The following is a 21,658-nucleotide window of genomic DNA, read 5'->3' on the forward strand; positions in this document are numbered from 1 at the left end:
TAACACTGGGTAAAAAAAATAAGGGTAAAAAAAATTTCAAGTAAAAAAAATTTGGTACAAAAAGAAAAAGAAAAAAAGGTAACATAATGAGAAAACTAGAGAAAAACATAAGAGAAAAAAAAAATCAAAGTTGTAAAAAAAAGCATAATAACACGAGACAAAAAAATAAGAGTAAAAAAAATTTCAAGTGAAAAAAAATCTGGTACAAAAAAAAAGAAAAAAAGGTAACGTAATGAGAAAATTAGAGAAAAACATAAGAGAAAAAAAAAATCAAAGTTGTAAAAAAAAGCATAATAACACGAGGTAAAAAGAAGGAGATAAAAAAATTAAAGTAAAAAAAAAATTAGCACTAGAAAAAAGAGAAAATAATGCCATGTAAGATTAGATCTTGGTCATTCATCTCCAATATAATCTAGTGGTTGAGATTTCATCAAAGCACAAACTCACAACTCACCATAAAAAAACCAAACTCACAAGATCCTATATATATATATATATATATATATATATATATATATATATATATATATATATATATATATATATATATATATATATATATATAGAAATAGGATCCTATAAGTCCTCCCTTTTAAGTTGAGTCTTTGAGTCCATATCTAAGCCCTAGGATCTTAAAAAATGAATGGCTAAGATTCAAAGCAAAAAAAACACATATTCACACTCCCTAGACAGTAATTAATTATTCTCTCTCATAACCTCAATTCCCTATATCCTAATTAATTCATCCTCCTCCTCTCATCAAATCAAATTACATTTAAAATCAACCATAAACTCACCTTACCAAATCCGAAAAAAAAAAAAAATCAACCTCTCTCATAAAAAATTGAACGATGAAGACATGATGATGGAATAACCACTACCATTTTTAAAACAAAAAAACAAGAATTTTTTTTCTCAATTTCTATTCAACAAGAGATTGAATGAATACCATGAAAGACGTAAAATTTGCTGCTGCTCAACAACTTTTTTAGAGCCTACACCATTATAAGGTATGATTTTGATTATTTCTCTCTTCTATTCTTGTAAATCATTGTTTCAATTCTTTCTTTTCTACTTATTCCACTCAAAAATTTTGTTTTTCAATTGAAATTTATAGTTAGATAAATTGTTTCACATTCATATTAAGATTAGGCTAAAAAAATTCAGATTTTCCAAACATTATACATGCCCTATGTTTGATTGTTGATATTCATATTCTGATTCAAGTATGTGTGTGTGATTCAATGATGTTTATGATGTTTATGATGTATTGTTTTATGCTGACAAATTAAATGATGTATGTGTGTGCGATTCAGTTAACGTGCGATCGACTTTTTTTTTTTTTTTTTAATTTATGAATTAGCGGTATCATGTCATTGTAAATAATTGTAGTTTTATGGTAGAAGTAATTTTGGTTCAATCTCTTCAAAGAGTTAAAACTACAATAGGTATTTTTTTCTACTTTTTTCTTGTGTTTCCTTCTCTACGGATGAAGAGGGATCTAATGTTGTTTTTAGCAACAGGTTACAATGATGGTTGGCCTACCCTTTTCGTTTTATTCCACTTATTATTCTTTTTCTCACCATTTGTTTGTATAAATCTTTTTACTATAGTTTAATAACCATCATTCACGTTTTTATTATAGTTGATAGATACGTCAAATTACTAAATTTGTCTTCTTTTGTTTTTCTTAACCCAGGAATGTATCAAGATGAGCAGTGGTGAAGCATTTAGCTTAAAGAACTTGGGCAACTCTCCATTCTATGTATTCGATCCGTATTACACATTAGCAGCTATTAAAGGGTTAACTTCGAGTTTGCAAGGGTGTAATTATATGTTTTAAATGGTGTAACTTTAATGTTGTTAGGATTTAACTTTAAGCTTGTAACAGTGTAACTTTAGTTTTTACAAGTATAACTTTAGTCTTTTAAGGTCATTTTGTATATAAGAAATTGAAATTATGTAATTTTCAATATGTTAATTTGAATTTTTGTAACTTTAGCACAAGTTTATGTAACTTTAGTACCTTATGAGTGTAACTTTAGTACTTTATGAGTGTATCTTTTACGAGTGTAACTTTAGTGCTTTATGTAACTTTAGTATTTTTTGAGTGTAACTTTAGTATTTTATGAGTGTAACTTTAGTATTTGTTTATGTAACTTTAGTATTTTATGAGTGTAACTTTAGTGCTTTACGAGTGTAACTTTATTCTTTTACGAGTGTAACTTTATTCTTTTAAAGTTATTTTGTATATAAAAATTTAAATTTATGTAATTTTAAATATATTAATTTGAATTTTTGTAATTTTAGCACAAGTTTATGTAAATTTGTTAATTTACGAGTGCAACTTTTATTTTTTACGAGTGTAACTTTTATCCTTGACAGGTGTAACTTTAATAAGTGACGTGTATAACTTTAATAAGTGACGTGTGTAACTTTAATCCGTTCCATCACCCTTACCTCTTCATTCGGTCTCCAATTAAGTATATGAGTAAATTAGCTAATTAAGTTCAAGTAGAAATAGTGTAACTTCAAGCGGGTATGGTGCAACTTCATGCAGATGAGATAATTTCAAGCAAATAGGGCGTACCTTCCGAGTAACTAGCACTACTCAAAATTCTAAAACTCAATGGTATACAAAAATATTACCATTGCGTCGGGCTCAAAAAAATAATAAATTTAGGATTTTGTTTCGCCTTAATCGGAGTCCGAATGAAGATTTACGGAGTCTTTTACAAGCCCGCTTTTATTTTACGCGGGTATGAAATTTCGTTTTCAAAATCCTATATTTTGATATTTAAAATATAAATGATAGTATACTAATTTAATAAATTAGTTGATAAGAAAGAGAAAATAATTGGTTAGCAAAATTGGGAATTGAAATGATGAGAGACAAAGCATTAATTGCATGTTGGGTGAGTTATTTTTTTGTTTTAATCTCAACCATTAATCTTGTAAGATCAAATGGTAGGGATGAGGACTTATGGACTCAACCAAATTTGTGGACTTATTAGAACTCATCTCTATATATATATATATATATATATATATATATATATATATATATATATATATATATATACATATATATATATATATATAGAAATAGGATCTCGTGCGAACTAAGAGTTGGGTGCGAACTTACGAACTAATTAGTGACTGTTAAATTGGAGAAATCAACGACTAATATTGATGCCCTCTTTTTTTAGTCAAATCCTCCCACGCACCAAATTACATAAACTCCCTGCCATCCTTATCCACAAATCACAACATGTCAATCGTCGGGCCCACCATGCCAGTTAGCCACCGTGCCGCCGGAGGTTCGACACGATCTCGTCGGCGCCGGCGTGAAACGTTCTGTTATCCCCTCCCTTCTCCAACCTAACTTTCAATCTACTCTCACCTCACACTTCTCACCTGCTGTCATGCCGTCAAACAATGATTCCGGTGAGCTTCTACAAGTCGCATAACCTCTGGCGACTACCAAGGCCAGTCAATCGGGCTGGTGGTTTGAGTGTCGTAGTGGGGTTGGCGAGTTGGCGAAAGTCGGGTGTAGCGGATTTCATGTCGTCGCCAATGTATAGGGGATGGATAAAGGTCGAGTTTTGGGTGATCTTCCGTATGCTGGATGTGGGTGCGTCGTTGGTTGTGGTGTGTGGTGGGTGGCGACTGTTGGATTACTGGATATGGTGGGTCTGGGTTGCCGCCAGCGAATATTTGTGGTAATTGATGAACATAGGTTGGATTGATGGTGTTTAGAGGGCGTCGTTGCCATGGTCCTTGTGAAGGCATTGGCGAAATTGGTAGTGGTTCAGTTGGGTGGTGGAGAGTAGGTGAGTGGCGGTGGGCAGTAGTGGTCCAGGTTGTGGTGGATACGTCAACTATGACTCCGGGTACACACATGAATATTGTTAGATACACACATCGAGTTGTGTATCTAGGGTACTCAAATGTGTATCTGAAAGGAGTAACATGTGTATCCGGATAGTACGCACTGTCACTTCCGTACAAATAAAACTCATGACACTATTCACGATGTACCAAATAATGTCAATGCCATGAAAGAAGAATTACGCTGACATTCTTTTCTTTATTATTTACAGTAGTATTTCGTATTTCGGATGCTTGAAGGCCTCCGAAGAATGAGTCGTATTGGTGGTCGTCGAGAGTGTGATGGTGCCCATGGGGATGATAGTGGATGACGGCCAAGGTGAGTGGTGAGGCTTAGGGGTGGCTGTGGTTTCTGGATACACACTATACTACCCCATGTACACAAGTATAGGGCTATAGATACACAAGTTGACTTATGTATCTGGGCGTACTAAGTCGTGTATCTGACTTCACTAATTTATGTATCCGGGTGTACTAATTTGTGTATCCGACTAGTCACCACACTTTTACTGTTCCGATATTATAATTTCATGATAACTTCAGATACTACCATGCAATGATGTTCAATTCTATGAGAAATATTTACTTTGAAATAAAATGTACTATGTATAATTTTTATGTTCAATTGCAAGACTTGTTGTGAGGGGCGCGAGAAGAAACTATGTGAATTAGTCAAATGTTAGACGAGACGAATCTGATTAATATATGTCGATTCCAACAAAGTTGAGGTACAAAACAACGTGTCTCATTTAAAAAATTAAAAATGTTTGGTAAGTTGCTCATGTATAAAACACTAGCATAGTAGTATTATAGAAGACAAGAATCACTTTAGGAATTCAGTAAAACTAGTCTAGAGATATAAGTTAATAGGCGTACTCTTGCTCCAATGTTTTTTATATTAATTTAAGTTTGGATAGATAAACTTCTAAGTTACTAATACATACCTTTAACTCATACATACCTTTAACTCGTTAGATACACTAAATTTATTAGATACATACCCTTAACTAGTTAGATACACTCCTATAAATTACTAGATACATACTCATAGCTAGCTAGATACATACCTTTATTTTCTTTAGATCTGACACTTTTAAGTTCTTACATACACTTCTTTATATTCTAAATACATACCTTTATTTTCTTTAGATACACTTCTTTAAGTTATTACATACACTTCTTTATATTGCTAAATACATACCTTTATTTTGCTAGATACACTTTTTTAAGTTATTACATACACTTCTTTATATTGCTAAATACATTACTTTAGCTAGATAGATATACTCCCTCATTATATTCTTTGTTAATCTTTCAACTTATATTGGTACATGCTGAACAAAGTCAACTTCCAATTTCCCATCCAAAAACATTCACTTCTTTCCTCAAAATTTCTGAAACTGGGTAAAATCATAACCAAATTATATTGCTCCAAATTCCCGAATTTAACCCCCGATTCATTCCTAATCCCACCCATAGTCTTCTTAGCAGCAACCTCAACAATTACGCCACATTCATTTATCCATTCATTCGTTTAACACTATATAATCATCCTAATTCCATACATAATCTTCTTAGCAGCAACCTCAACTCTTCCAAATACGCGTCATCCATCCATTCATTCATTCAGTTAACATTGATCATTCCTAATCCCCTCCACAATCTTCTTTGCAGCAAGCTCAATATCCAGCTTTTCGATACTATCAGCAATGTGAGTTGATACTCCTTCCGTCATAATTAGCATTCTGCAAGACAGTCTCACGTTAATATAAATGATACTAACCGATAAACAATAGATTACTCATGTACCTGTTAAGCCTCTACCTAAGTAAATAATTCATCTTATTAATGTCTTATATTCTCCAAGTCGAAATAAGTAAACCGGTATGCTTTCTTATGCAACAGTTGGACCATGCTTCAAAGATCAAGAGCAGTTCAAAAGCCAAGCTTGGTCAATGATGTTTGACATCATTGACCAGCATTGATGTGCTTATCTGAATTCCAAACCTCGTAATCAACAAAAGACATACACCGGCAGACTGACTGCATTAAAATGACAGCAAGTAAAGGGTATTTGACACAATAAATCACATAAGCATAAACATTTTGTTAAACTCAGATGCGAAATGGGGAGCATCGCTTTTTTATGAGTTTGTTCAGCAGTAACAAAAAGAGCACATTACATATCAGTTCAATGTTTACTTGATGAATTCAGAACAATTTGTGTTATCTCTGAAACCTGATGGGTCTTACTAACCAAGGACAAAGGCCTAAAATAGAGCATAACAAGCCAAATAAACACCAATTTGTATGAACATACCTATTGAATTAGTAATTCGCGTCTAGCTCGGTAATTCATCAGTGCTAAGGTTTCAGTTGCTACCATAAGACAAGCTCTTAGATTACCGAAAACTATTACAATATATGAAAGAAAACTTTAGCAATGTTCACCGATTTATGTAACGCAGGAACAAGTGAACAGAACAGAAAACAGAATGCACATTTGGATCATATCCTTCCTCATAATCTTTCAAAGAAACATGACCTGTCACACCAGACCTCATAAGTGAAAACGAGTAAAAAAAGGAAACAGTAAATCTTACGGTCTTAAATAGCTCAAAACTAAGCATCTGTCGGCTCATTTAGCTAGCAATCTAGCACGGTCATTTAGTGAAATAATCATGACATGGGTTCTAAACCCGTCATTATCTAAACAGCCGATCCCATTTTTGCTATGGCACACGGATCACAACATTCACAGTTTCTGATTCGCTCCCATTCTCACCCATGAAAGCCAAATAGACTCATTAGTAAAAAATATACTTCATATAGCCTCTGCTTAGCATATAACGTTCCGTAAAATACATGGAGTGCAATTGCATATCAAATATTCAATCCCACAACTGATGCATGACAAAATGGCGTATAAAACAAACAAAACATCTGAAAATTTGTCGTCAGGAACATACTTAGAACATTAAAGCATAAAAACATAAATATTCAATCTACAGTCACACAATAAAGCCCACCGTCGTGCACTACCTGCATCTGAGCTTGATACCGAATCGAGTAACAACTGCCGAGCTTTATCCGACAGCAGCCTGGAATCGAGCCACCGAGCCCCAGCCCGTGCTTCTCCTCTGCATTTGATTGAACCCTAAAAATGAACCTCATAACATCTGATAATTTCTTCGTCAATAGCTCAATTTCAATTTCGATTTCAAATTAAAATTAATCGATTCAATCGCCAGTAATTAATGACCATCTTAAAATGCAATGATGATGGTAAGAAGAATGAAAGAGATTGAGAGAGAGAGGGGAGGGGAGACAAGAATGTACCCATTGTCGGCAGCTGCAGCTCCGGTACGGCGGTCGTGACTATTTTTAGTGGATGGGATAAAGAGAGTTTAAATGGTGTTCGACCAGATCTGCGCTGCCGGTATTGATGTGGAGCTGGCGGTGACGACGTCTAGTCGGAGCTCCGGTGGTCGCCGGCGAGAGTATGTTGTGTGGGTGACTGGGTGAGCATGATATAGGGTGACATGGGTGTGAAAGTGACGGGGTATAAGGAGAAGTCACGTTTGGATGTATTAGTTTGACTTTGCTTATTTAGTAAGTCTCACTATTTTAAGCTAGTTCGTAAGTTCGCACCGTACTTTAGTTCGCACCTGACCCCCCCCTATATATATATATATATATATATATATATATATATATATATATATATATATATATATATATATATATATACGTGGAGATCCCAGTGAGTCAGGGGTTTTAAATGAAATGTCCTACCTTTATGAGTAAATCGATTGATGGAATAAACGGCTGAGATTCTTCCGTAAAATAGAACAATGTTATCTTAGGAGTCCGCTAAAGATCACACCCAAACAAACGGTCTCTTTTCAACTCTTTGTCTCCTCCTTTACGTATCTCACTCAGTCTTTCTCTCTCTTCTTTTTCCTTTCTCAAAGTCTCGCTAATTGCGCACTTCAATATTAGAACACCTTAAAAAAATCCACAAAACCTCGCATAAAGGCACGCAATGAACAAAGATAGATTTACGTAAGCACCTACATCATCGAGGAAGGTTTGCTATGAAATCGGTTTGTAATTTGATGTTATTTCCATTTTATACCTTAATCATTTGATTTGTCCAATTATAGAATGGATTATTGATCGATTTTTGCTTGATTTGAGTTTGAATTAGGTAGATTCCTGATTTTCGTTTACCTAATATAATTCATTGCTACTTCAATGATTTTTCCTTCAACAATTTGAAAGTAATGTTCATTTCCTAAAAAAATGTTTGAAGATTCTATTCTAAATAATGCATAACCATGTTTATCGGCATGCTATTTCGTTTATTAAGGTTATTGCTATTGCTGTGGCCAAGTAATTAGTACTCACGTAGGCAATGGTTCTAGTTAGGTTGTTAAGCTTGTCATTCCACCGCTTGATTTAAATTAATGAATTATGTGAATGTATCGAAATATTTCACGAACAAGTATTAGTCCTTGATTGATTTAAATGGGATGCATAGAGTGAATGTGAACTAATATTGACCAATTAATTTTTCTTGCGAGTCATTGAAGGGAAGTTGTATTGAGATTTGTTATCTTTTAATTGAATGATCGATCTTATTAGTTACTTTAAGAGTTTGTTTTTCATCTAAGTTTTCTTCTCGTTTATGCAGAAAGCTTAGTCTCTTATAGGTTGCTCATAATCATGTTGTTGGTTCTTATATTTTTACTTCTTAGAGTAATTATTCTCAAGAGTAATTATAGTTACTTCATAGAGTAAGTAATGTTACTCTATAAAGCAACTCTTGTTACATTATCAAGTAGTTATTGTTACTTGGAGAGTGTTACTCTATAGAGTAACTCTTGTTACTTTATCGAGTAATTATTGTTATTTTATAAAATAACCAGTGTAGTTTAAAGAGTATTATGATAGAAAGGTATAGTTATACTCTTGGTTGGGTCTTTGTTTGCTAAAAATACTCTTTCCAAAAAGTAATAAAAAGTAAACAAATGAATGAGACACCATAAATTGGAATAGTAAACAAATGGGGATGGAGGGAGTATTTGTTTGTTGTTGTAAAACATAATAGTTGTTACGGTAACACATGTTATGTGTTATTGTAACACAAATTTGTGGTTATTATAACACATGGGAAAATTCATATAGGCATGTATACCAAAACGTAAGTGATAAAATGATTTTTAAAGGTTATTAGCTCAATGGTAGAGCAATGTACAATTTGTACAAAGATGTGGGTTCGAGCCCCGCATAGCCTAATTCTTTGTTCTAAATTATGACTTCATTAAATATTAGTGTTGTTCCCCAAAGTAAATAATGTTAATCTAAAGAATACATGGTGTTGCTCCTTGGAATAATTATTGTTGCTTTATAGAATACTTGTGTTACTCTATATAAAACCTAGCGTCAAAAGACGTTCGTGCTTGCTAACCATTCAGTCAAAACGCACCATTAAATGAATAGGCTATGTGGGACTCGAACCCACATCTTTGTGATGACTTTCACATTGCTCTACCATTGAGCTAATAGCCTTTTAAAATTAATAACTAAAAACTCAATAAAACACATTCAGTCATTCCCCTGGCTAATGTGAACCTGAAGATCCCTGTAAGTGAATCAAACTAAAATAAAGCATTAAGCATTGCTTTTAAGGTTTGGTGGAGGTAGATCACTCCCTAGCCTTACAAGGCAAAAATCTATAGAAAATTCCTTCATTTTTAAAGCATGTTCAAACTTAAGCTAGGACTTCACAATCAAATACAATTAAACTCCCTTCATTTTAAATTTTGCATAGACCAGAATAAGTTCAATCCGCTATCTATATCATACATGTAACCTGCTAGGAGTTAGCCCATCAAGTTCCATTTTGATAGGAAGCCAAAAAACTTCTTCGTGACATAAGGTCATTCTAAACCTCTTCCAACTGTTTATAATCTACTCACCAAAATTGAGCACCTTGTACAATCAAGCTAAAATGGCCAGTCATTATTTGCGACAATCGGTAGAATATATGTAACCTACAAGGTCCAAGGAACAACAAAACCAAGAGAAAATTAATTCAATGTGAAATACATAATAGCATTTAGGCATGATGAAAAATTACTCAAGCTAGATGTCCTTAGGCATGATGGACACACTTATTAGCATGGATGGCACACAGGTTGATGTCCTAAAACAAGCTACTCGTAAATAGGTAAAGAGGGAAATTATAACTTAAATGTTTCAGTTGGTCACAAATTGTGACGGTCCCAAATGTGATCACTTTAATATAAAAAGTAATCACTCATAAAATGTTACTCCGTATCTATTAAATAATGGTCACATTTTCTCATAAAAATGGTCACATTTGGGTCCGTCACAATTTGTGACGAAAAAGAGTCCGTCACAAATGAGAATTTGCGTAAATGTTTAGACAATGACTAGATATGTAATACAATTAAACGATTACAGTAACATAGCTAAACTATTATTGCAACACATTTCAACCGTTATTGTAACACGATCAAACTAATATTGTAACACAGTTCAACCGTTATTGTAACACGGGTAAACCATCATTGTAACAAAGTATGACCGTTATTATAACACCAGTAAACCATTATTGTAACAAAGTGTGACTGTTATTATAACACGAGCAAACTATTATTGTAACACAGTTCAATCGTTATTGTAACACGAGCAAACTATTATTGTAACACAATTCACCGTTATTATAACACGAGTAAACCATTATTGTAACAAAGTGTGACCGTTATTATAACATGAGTAAACCGTTATTGTCACAAAGTATGACCGTTATTGTAACACGAGTAAACATTAATAAAGGTATACAGCATGTTTACAAAAAAAGAGACTATATGAAATCTATTCAGTAAAAACTACACTTTGATGTACCATTGAGCCATCATCCTTATAACAAAAGGTGAAAGAAAAAGAAAACAGACGCTAGCGGCTAAGATTAGCAAGTCAACCTAAATAAGTTGATTTTCATCAGTTTAATTTCCAAGAATAGTCTAAACACTAGAAGCCACATAGCTGATACTTCGTGGTGTCTATGTAGCAATTTAGCCTAACAAAACTACAATTTAACATTAACATGTACAACCGAATCTGAAAAGCAAAATAACTTTAACTATAAATTACAAAAGTTGCAAAGTAACATTATTTACAAGAGATTGTATAATAAGTTTCAATCGATTAGTAAACAGATCTTCAACACAGGTGTGAGAAACTATAATCGCAGTTGATATTAACATAGAACTAAGCATACAACTTAGATCCAATAAAAAAGAGAAAAAACAAAAATTATTGCTGTATATCGCAAACGAAATAGAGAATAAAAGAGATCGCAAAGAAATTGTTGAATTGTTAAACACAAAGAAGTTAGGGTTTGACAATTCCTCATCAATTGATCCAAACAATTGTAGAGAAGCTCGAAAAAATACAAAGTAAATCAAGATAAATCTCACCATAACTGAATCACGCACAATGACGCTCATCTTTTATTGCTAGTCCTTATGTATCCTTCAATTTTGCTCAAAATTGATATTACGAATATCTAGGTTTTACGCAAAAAATAGTCGATCAAGTAGAACAATGAACGATTGATAAGCAGAAATATAATAGAATAACAACACTTACCTTATGTCCTAACAAAAATACAAGTAAAATTAATATGAGGTTGAAGATCAGCGAGCAGTTGGAGAGACAAATTATTTATGGGGAGAAAATGAGGATCCACGGTAGTTAGAGAGAGAAAGTTACTTAGTGAAATATGAGATATTGAACTGGTGCAAGTTTATATATGGACTAATAGTTTGACAATTATACCCTTAGTATGAGGCGCGCTATTATGGCCATTGGATCTCTCTAATCTGACGGTCAGTAATGGTAGGACAGACTCACCCTAAGATGCTAGACTCACCAGATCCTAATTCTATATATATATATATATATATATATATATACACACTAGATTTAATGCTCGTGCGATGCACGGGTCTAAAAATAATATCGTCTTGTTTAATTTTTCTATAAGGCAGACAATACATTATATCACGAGAAAAATAAAAATGTTTGTTTGGTAGTTGTTGTTAAAATCATGCTTTTTAAACTAAAAAAGAATTAATATTTTGGCTCAAAGTCAAATCTATTATAATTTTGATTATCATGCTCGTAATTATTCTATTTTTTTATTCTTACTTTCATAGTTGTGACCTTACTTACACCTGTCTAGCCCTGTTGTTGATCATAGCTATACTACTCGTTTCTCTTACACTCTTATTTATCCCCATTTACCTTAATTGTAGTATCATAGAGAGGATGATAAAAAGAAATAAAAATTCCGTACATACCCTAAACATTGTAGTAGCATGTTTTGAATATATGGTCTAGGATAATATTATGCATAAATTTAAGAAGTAGGGTGAGGACAGGCTATGCAGTCATGCACAACATCTAAGAAGTGTAGGAGTCATGAAACTGCCATCCATAACTAAGATCAGTGGACAAAAATGAAGTATTAATCAGATGAACCATCAAAGATGAAATATTAATGAAGATGACATCAACGTTCGTGACCAAGCTGCCATCTTTTGTCATTCTACCATCGCTAATCTTGCTTATCTTAATGTCGCGGCTTTTCTTTTAAATAAAAGTTATGTAATTTCGTTGTATGGCTTTGTAGTGCTAGATTTAATTGTCAAATGTCTGGTTCTACCTAGTCGAGTAACTTACATTATATTGATTACAATAATGTAAGTTATTCACCTTCTGTCAAAAAAAAACAAAAAAGATGAAATATTAATTCATCATCTGTTACAAATAACTTTTAAAACAACGAATTGTTAAGCACGATAAACGATATACATTAAAACAAAACAAATATTAAATCTAAAACTTTTTACAATGCTTGGATGAAACCGTATATGAGGTGTTTATTAACGTTTGATGAGTAGTCCATATATAATATACGGAGTAATACGGAGTAGGTTTTTGTATCAATTGAAATTGTATCTCATATATTCTCATAGAGAAAGTCCCAGGTGTTTGGTTATCAATGATTCGGGGACTACAATTGTATTTCATATTTAACCAAATATTATCACAACGTAAGGTCCGCAAATAGGAAGTATACCTATTAATAGATCATTTGAGAATTACAGGGACTTTCATCATTTTTTGTTTTGACATGTCATAATTCCTATTTCACAATCAACTCTCTCTCTTATCCGTTTGCTATGCAACTATATCGCATATATATAATAATACTTTAATAATGAACACATAAAAAGGTTGACAATAAAACATAGCATGAAATGAATTAATAATAAAGAGGATATATCCGTCTTAAAATTAAACCGGTCAAATACATGACCCTTGCATAGATAAAAACACGTATTTTACCAATATCTAGGCATTTTGTTTTTGTCTTATCTATGAAAATGGTAGCTATTTGACTCGTCTTAAGCTTAAGGCCGATAGTGTTCGTCGTAAATGAGAATTTGTGAATTACTAATAAGTTACTAATCTTAATGTTAACAAGTTTCTCAATAATGCTAAAAGATTCGAGTTCTGGCAATAATTACGGTCAATTTGTATAAAAATCGCTCTTTTAGTGATCATTAAAATGAATGATTTTTTTATCATCTAAGGCTTAGTTAGCAGTAAGTGGATTATACATCCGATGTATTACCACCAATTGCTTAGTTTTTGAGCATTACAATAAAGTTTTCGAGTTTTGTTTTAAAGTTTTTGAGTTTTACTATAAAGTTTCTGAGTTAATTCAATTAAACATTAAGCTTAAAAAATTACAATATAACTCAAAAACATTACATATAAGCTCAGTTAAATTTGAGTTTTAACGGCAAAAAATTAAAATGTAACTTATAAACTTTAAAAAACTCAGAAAAAATACACATATGCTCAAAAACTAATAAGGTCTGAGGTAGTACATCCGATGTATGTTCCTATTTCTCCTTAGTTTATGATGCAAACTACTCCATATATACAAAGGTTGGCGAGCAGTTTATAGATCCTACAACCAGTTGTACCCAGTTGTATGCTCTAGAACCCGAGCTATCTAATAAAGTTTTCGAGTTTTGTTCTAAAGAAGTCGAGCTATACCATAAAATTTCTGAACTCACTCACTTAAACATAAAAAAAATTAACTTTAAGAAAGCTCAAAAAAATTACACATAAGCTCGATAAGATATAACTTGGTTGTATGATGCTATTATACCACTGGAGGTATAATGTTATTTGTGGGTTGGCGAGTTAGTTTATTTAATATTTTCAATAATTCTTATATAAAATTGTTTAATTTAACACTTTTAAATTTGTTCTCGTAAATTTTGCTACACCATAAGAGAAATCCTGGGTTCGCCCCTATGTGTAATACATCCGATCTCCATAGCAATAATTTTTTCGAATATATATATATATATATATATATATATATATATATATATATATATAGAGAGAGAGAGAGAGAGAGAGAGAGAGAGAGAGAGAGAGAGTGGTTCTTCTAAGGTCCTTACATCCATTGAGTCCCTAAGTCCTTATAAGGGCCTTTGGATGGAAGGGATGGAAGGATGAGATTACATCTCATTCAAGGGTCACAAATGAACCTCCCTAATCTCCCTCCCTAATTGTGTATAACTCTACCTAATTGTGTATAACTCTACCACCATTCTAATCTCCCAACTCACTTCCTCATTCACTCATCCTCTCTCATTTCTCACATTCACTCTTTCTCTCTCATTTTCTCCCACCCTCTCTAAACAAAAAAAAAACCAAGTTGATAAAAAAAAAAAACTAAAATAAAACAAAAAAAAAAACACAAAAATCACTCCACCACACCCGACCCACCACCACCCCACCACCACCCGACCCCACCACCACCCTATCACCGCCTCCACCTCCTCACACCGCCAACTTCCACCCCACCACCGCCAACTCCATTGCCCTACGACGTCACCCACCACCACCAATTTCCAGCCCCACCACCGCCAACTCCAGCCCCCACGACGCCACCCACCACTTCGCCTCCACCTCCTCACGTTTTTTTTTTGTTTTTTGGAGATCTGAAAGTTGGTCCTTTTTTTGTCATTTTCTCTTGTTTGTTTTGTGTTTTCAATCACTGTTTGGTTTTTTGATTTTTTATTGTTTTTGTTTTATTTATTGTTTTACATCTCAATATTTGTGCCTTTTTTTGGTTTAGATGACAACAACTCCTTGTTGGTTTGTTGTTTTTGGTTTTGTCGAGATCTCCTGTTTGTTTGTTTGTTTGTTGTTTTTTTTTTTTTTTTTTTTTTTTTTTTTTTTTTAAATATGTCTTTTTATATGTGTTTTTGTATGGGTTTTATTTTATTTTCATTGTCCATTTTTTTAATTTTTCAGATTTACTTTATTTTGTTCTTTGATTTTTGGTTTTTTTTTTATATATACGTTATAATTTTTGTTGGTTATTAATTTTTTGTTGGTTATTGATGGTTGTTATTTAATTTTTTTGGACTAAAGTTATACATCTTGTCTATTACAGTTATACACTGCGTGCATTAGAGTTATACACACGATATTTAAATTTGGTTTTTTTTATTGTTATTTGGTTTATTTTAGATTTCGGGTTTGGTTGGGTTGTTGGTTTTTTGGTTTTATTATTGTTATTTGGTTTTTTGTTTTTGTTATTATGAGTTTTTTTGGTTTTTGTTATTTTTTTTTTTTCATATTTTTCATATTTATTGTTTGATTTTTTTACTATTTACGACTAAAGTTATACATTTTATGACTAAAGTTATACATTTTATGACCAAAGTTATACAAAAAAAGACTAAAGTTATAGAAAAATTGGACTAAAGTTATACAAAAAATTGGACTAAAGTTATACAAAAATGAACCAGAGTTATACAAAAATGAACCAAAGTTATACAAAAATGGACCAAAGTTATACAAAAATGGACTAAAGTTATACAAATATGGACTAAAGTTATACAAAAAAAGACTGAAGTTATACAAAAATAGACCAAAGTTATACAAAAAAAGACTAAAGTTATACAAAAATTGGACTAAAGTGATACAACAATGGACTAAAGTTATACAAAAATGAACCAAAGTTATACAAAAATGAACCATACAAAAATGGACTAAAGTTATACAAAAAATTGGACTAAAGTTATACAAGAATGTCCCAAAGTTATACAAAAATGAACCAAAGTTATACAAAAATCGACCAGAGTTATACAAAAATGCACCAAAGTTATACAAAAAATGGACTAAAGTTATACAAAAAATTGGACTAAAGTTATACAAAAATTGGACTAAAGTTATACAAAAATGAACCAAAGTTATACAAAAATGAACCAAAGTTATACAAAAATGGACTAAAGTGCACACCCAACACGCATAGAGACACCGCTCGCCCCGACGCGGTTTCCGAGACCGAAACGAGTCCGAATAATTTTTTTCTTGAGCCTAAAACCAACTACTCCAAGTTAGCTACCCAAAAATGCAATGTTTACACAATATCATCCGTGGTTTGTCCCCCAAAGTCCCCCCACACCGAGATCTAGGCAGCAGTCGCGTCCGCAGAAAATGACCCGAATTCGGAGACCCATAACTCCCACAAAAAAAATCCGAATGACAATTTTTTTTTTCCAGCATCAAGTACTCCAAGTTAGCTTTCCAACCATATATCAAGCTCCCAAATCAAAGCTCATTTGGTCCTCCAATTTTTTGTTACAAAAGAGTTTATGCGGGTGTGTGTGCCTGACAGAAAACTTTGGGGCACCAAATGACCAATTTTTAAAGGGAATTTTGGAAATTTATTTTTTTCAGGGTCCCTTCTGGGACCTCCCACGGGATGGGTCTCGTCGAGATAAGCGCTCGGGAAAAAAAATTTGCCCCAATCGGACACCCAAGCGCAAAGTTATGGCCCTTCAAAGTTTCAAAAACAAATGAACCAAAGTCATACAACAATGAACCAACGTCATACAACAATGGGCCAAAGTTATACAAAAATGAACCAAAGTTATACAAAAATGAACCAAAGTTATAAAAACATGAACCAAAGTTATACAAAAATGAACCAAAGTTATACAAAAATGAACCAAAGTTATACAAAAATGAACCAAAGTTATACAAAAATGCACCAGAGTTATACAAAAATGCACCAAAGTTATACAAAAAATGGACTAAAGTTATACAAAAAATTGGACTAAAGTTATACAAAAATTGGACTAAAGTTATACAAAAATGAACCAAAGTTATACAAAAATGAACCAAAGTTATACAAAAATGCACCAGAGTTATACAAAAATGCACCAAAGTTATACAAAAAATGGACTAAAGTTATACAAAAAATTGGACTAAAGTTATACAAAAATTGGACTAAAGTTATACAAAAATGAACCAAAGTTATACAAAAATGAACCAAAGTTATACAAAAATTGACTAAAGTTGACTAAAGTTAGTCCATATTTGTATAACTTTAGTCCATTTTTGTATAACTTTGGTTCATTTTTGTATAACTTTGGTTCATGTTTGTATAACTTTGGTTCATTTTTGTATAACTTTGGTTCATTCTTGTATAACTTTAGTCCAATTTTTTGTATAACTTTAGTCCATTTTTGTATAACTTTGGTTCATTTTTGTATAACTTTGGTTCATTTTTGTATAACTTTAGTCCATTGTTGTATCACTTTAGTCCAATTTTTGTATAACTTTAGTCTTTTTTTGTATAACTTTGGTCTATTTTTGTATAACTTTAGTCCATATTTGTATAACTTTAGTCCATTTTTGTATAACTTTGGTCCATTCTTGTATAACTTTGGTTCATTTTTGTATAACTTTGGTTCATTTTTGTATAACTTTAGTCCAATTTTTTGTATAACTTTAGTCCAATTTTTGTATAACTTTAGTCTTTTTTTGTATAACTTTGGTCATAAAATGTATAACTTTAGTCGTAAATAGTAAAAAATCAAACAATAAATATGAAAAATATGAAAAAAAAAAATAATAACAAAAACCAAAAAAACTCATAATAACAAAAACAAAAAACCAAATAACAATAATAAAACCAAAAAACCAACAACCCAACCAAACCCGAAATCTAAAATAAACCAAATAACAAGATTTAAAACCCGAAATCTTAAAAAAAAGTATAACAAGAAGAAATTTGAGAAAATGAATAAAAAAGGAGAAGTAACAAAATAAAAGAAAATAAAAGACAACAACAAAAAATGAATGGAAAAAACAACTCAAAACATGAAAATAAAGACCAAACGAAAAAAAAAAACCGAGGCAAAAAAAAAAAAAAGTTGGCGGCGGTGCGGTGGCGGCGGTGTGGTGGCGGCGGTGGTGTGGCCGGCGGTGGTGGGTGGTGAGTTGGTGTCGGGTGGGATAGTGGTGGGTGGTGGTGAATGAGGAAGAGAAGAATGAATGATTTATTTGGGTTTTTTGATTTAATTGGATTTTTTGGGTTTTTTGATTTAATTGGATTTTTTGGGTTTTATTTATTTATTTGGGTTTTGGGTTTTTTATTTATTTGGATTTTTTGGGTTTTTATTTTTTGGGGTTTTAGAGAGAAGATGAGTTGCGTGATATGTGAGAATAGTGGATGAGAGGAAAAGAAGTTATAGTGAATTAGTGATTAATTAGAAAGATTAGTGAAGGAGGAGAGAATGAGTGATATTAGTACATAAACACACTTTTGGAGGTTGATCTTGGCCATCCATCTCCCTCCATCCAATGGCTCACAATAGAACTTATGGACTCAAATATATAAAGGACCTTAGTTGATCCCTTCTCTCTCTCTCTCTCTCTCTCTCTCTCTCTCTCTCTCTCTCTCTATATATATATATATATATATATATATATATATATATATATATATATATATATATATATATATATATATATATATAGTGTCAAGTTCTTCTAAGTCTCTTTTTTTTTTGAGTCCATAAGTCCCTCCCACAATCCTTGGATCATACATGGTGGAAGGTTGAGATTGAAAGCAAAAAACACACTTAACACTAATTAATTCACTTCTCTCTCTAGTTTTAATAATACATTCACTAATTCATTATCATACACAATTAACATCATATTTTGTCTTATACTTCAAAGTTTATGAAAATTTTGTTAACATTTTTCCTGTTTCGATTTTTTTCGTTTTTTTTTTTCGAGACAAGTTTTCGACATTTTAGGATTTTACGAGTGTAATTCTAACAGCAAAAAGTGTAATTTTAAGGAATATTTTCGAGAATTTAGCGTTTTACAAGTTTAACTTCAATCTTTTCCGAGTGATTTTAACGAATAATATTTTGAATTTTTATCATTTTATCACAAGTTATTGTAATTTAGCATTTTACAAGTGTTATTTTAATGACAAAAAGTGTTATTTTAGTCCAAGTAAGTGTAATTTCAGTCCAATGAGATTGTTATTTTTAGTCAAGGAGAATGTAATTTTATCACAAGTTATTGTAATTTACCATTTTACGAGTGTTATTTTAATGACAAAAAGTGTTATTTTAGTCCGTAAGTGTAATTTCAAATCAGATGAGATTGTTATTTTTAGTCAAGGAGAATGTAATTTTAGTCCAGAAATGTGTAATTTTAGTCCAGAAAAGTATAATTTCAGTCCACTGAGAATGTAATTTTAGTCCATTGAGAGTCTAACATTAGTGTAACATTAGTCCAATAGTAGTAAGTGTAATTCTAGCAGAAAAAGTGTAATTTTAGCGGAGAAAAGTGTAATTTTAACAGAAAAAAGTGTAATTCTAACAACAACAAAAAGTGTAATTTTAGCTGAAAAAATGTTATTCTAGCAGAAAAAAGTGTAATTCTAACAGATAAAAGTGTAATTCTAACAACAAAAAGTGTAATTTTAGCCGAAAAAAGTGTTATTCTAGCAAAAAAAAGTATAATTTTAACAGAAAAAAGTGTAATTTTAATGAAGAAAAGTGTAATTTTAACAAAAAAAAGTGTAATTCTAACAGAAAAAAGTGTAATTCTAACAACAAAAAGTGTAATTTTAGCCGAAAAAAGTGTTATTCTAGCAAAAAAAAGTATAATTTTAACAGAAAAAAGTGTAATTTTAATGAAGAAAAGTGTAATTTTAAGAGAAAAAAGAGTAATTCTAACAGAAAAAAGTGTAATTCTAACAAAAAAAAGTGTAATTCTAGCCGAAAAAAGAGTAATTTTAGGAGAAAAAAATGCACATCTAAGATGAAAATCAACAAATAACCTTAGATCTATTTATTAGATCTAAGACTAAAATAAAACGATCTAAAATTATATAACATAATGAATTTAAACAAGACGGGATTTAAAAAAAAAAAGACGATATTTGAAATTCGAAATATATAGAAGACGATATTTAAAATAAAGGAAATCTAAAAAAAAAAAACATGAAACTAGATCTTAATAAAACAAAAAGACCGAAAACCCCACAATAAAATTCTCTGACAACAACTCACCAACAAAAACCACCAGTATCAAAATAGATCTGAAATCTTTAAAAAAAAAAAAAAAATTAATAATCTACTGTAAAAACGCAGAGCACAAGTCCACAACCACCATAAACTTAAAAGCAAAGAAAAGACCACCAACAATAATAAGTAAATCCACCATAATTTTTTCTAAAATTTAGATCTAGCCTATTACCACACGACCAGGTGGTTTAAGATCTAAAAAAAAATATACGAAAAGGGGACAAAGGAACAGGCGGTAAAGGAGGAGAGGAGGAGGTGGCTGTCGTCGGGTTTGGTGGGTAACGGGTTCGAGTAGTGGCTGTGGGTGGGCTGGGCTGGGCTGGTGGGTGACAGGTTGCGGTGGGAGGACGTGGTGACGTGGGTCAGAGGTGAGGTTGGTCGTTGATGGTGGCATGGGTTAGAGGAGAGGCAGAAGAATAGGGCGGCAGCAGGTGTTTGACGCGGCAGAGAAAAAGAAAGGAGAAGGTGGTGGTGAGGTGTGGGTGTTAGCAGGGGCGGCCCAATGGTAGTTCCATGCGGTTCTTTGCACAGGGGCCCAAGAGTGGAAGGGCCTCAAATTTTGTCCAGCCTTGTAATTTTTTTACACATTAAAAAAAAAAAAAGAATAGAAAACGACAAAGGCAAACCTATGGCTGATACTCCATACTCTCCACTACGGTACCCCACTTCTTTTCCCAAATTCCTTACTTGAAATTAAAAATTAACCCTAATAAAAATCAAGCTTTATTTGCTAATTAAGTAATTAATTCTTCATTGTCTGAAGTCGACATCATCACATCCTCTGATCATCATAGTAAGTTCTTTTTTAATCAATTTTTTTTTTTGTTTCTCAATTCTCTAGTGCGGTACTGTTTTCTTTCTCTTTTAATTGTAAATACTTGTTTTTTTTTTAATTAATAATTGTTTATCTTCACTGATTTAATTACAGGTTAAACTTATTGAAGATTTGAAGGTGTGTGATTGTGCCTCAAGATATTTCTCAATTTCTGGTGAATAATTCTTGCCTTCTTTGAAGAGTTTCTTAATTCTTATTTGATTGCCTGTTTTGGCCTTTAGAATTTTGGTATTTGTTAATCTTCAATACAATCATGCCTTCTGGTTTTAGAAAACACGAATCCGGGTATGAAAAGCGAAAAAAAAGAAAAAGAATTGAAGAATTGAATCAATCTCAAAAAGGGGCTCTTGATAAATTTTTTTTAAAACCATCTCATAGTAACCCTACAAATGAGACG

The 21,658-nt window shown here is 32.1% G+C and overlaps 1 long non-coding RNA gene across 1 annotated transcript; it reads right to left on the reverse strand.

Annotated features, from left to right (window-relative positions):
* Nucleotides 1-5,011: 5,011 nt before the first annotated feature.
* Nucleotides 5,012-7,467, reverse strand: LOC141634124 (uncharacterized). Its single transcript, XR_012538874.1, has 3 exons — nt 7,231-7,467; nt 6,934-7,031; nt 5,012-5,636 (listed from the first exon to the last, which is right to left on the reverse strand). It is a non-coding gene; the product is annotated as an uncharacterized LOC141634124 (long non-coding RNA).
* Between the last annotated feature and the right edge of the window lie 14,191 nt (nt 7,468-21,658).

Source organism: Silene latifolia, chromosome Y (genome assembly GCF_048544455.1).
Source record: "Silene latifolia isolate original U9 population chromosome Y, ASM4854445v1, whole genome shotgun sequence".
Classification (NCBI taxonomy): domain Eukaryota; kingdom Viridiplantae; phylum Streptophyta; class Magnoliopsida; order Caryophyllales; family Caryophyllaceae; genus Silene; species Silene latifolia.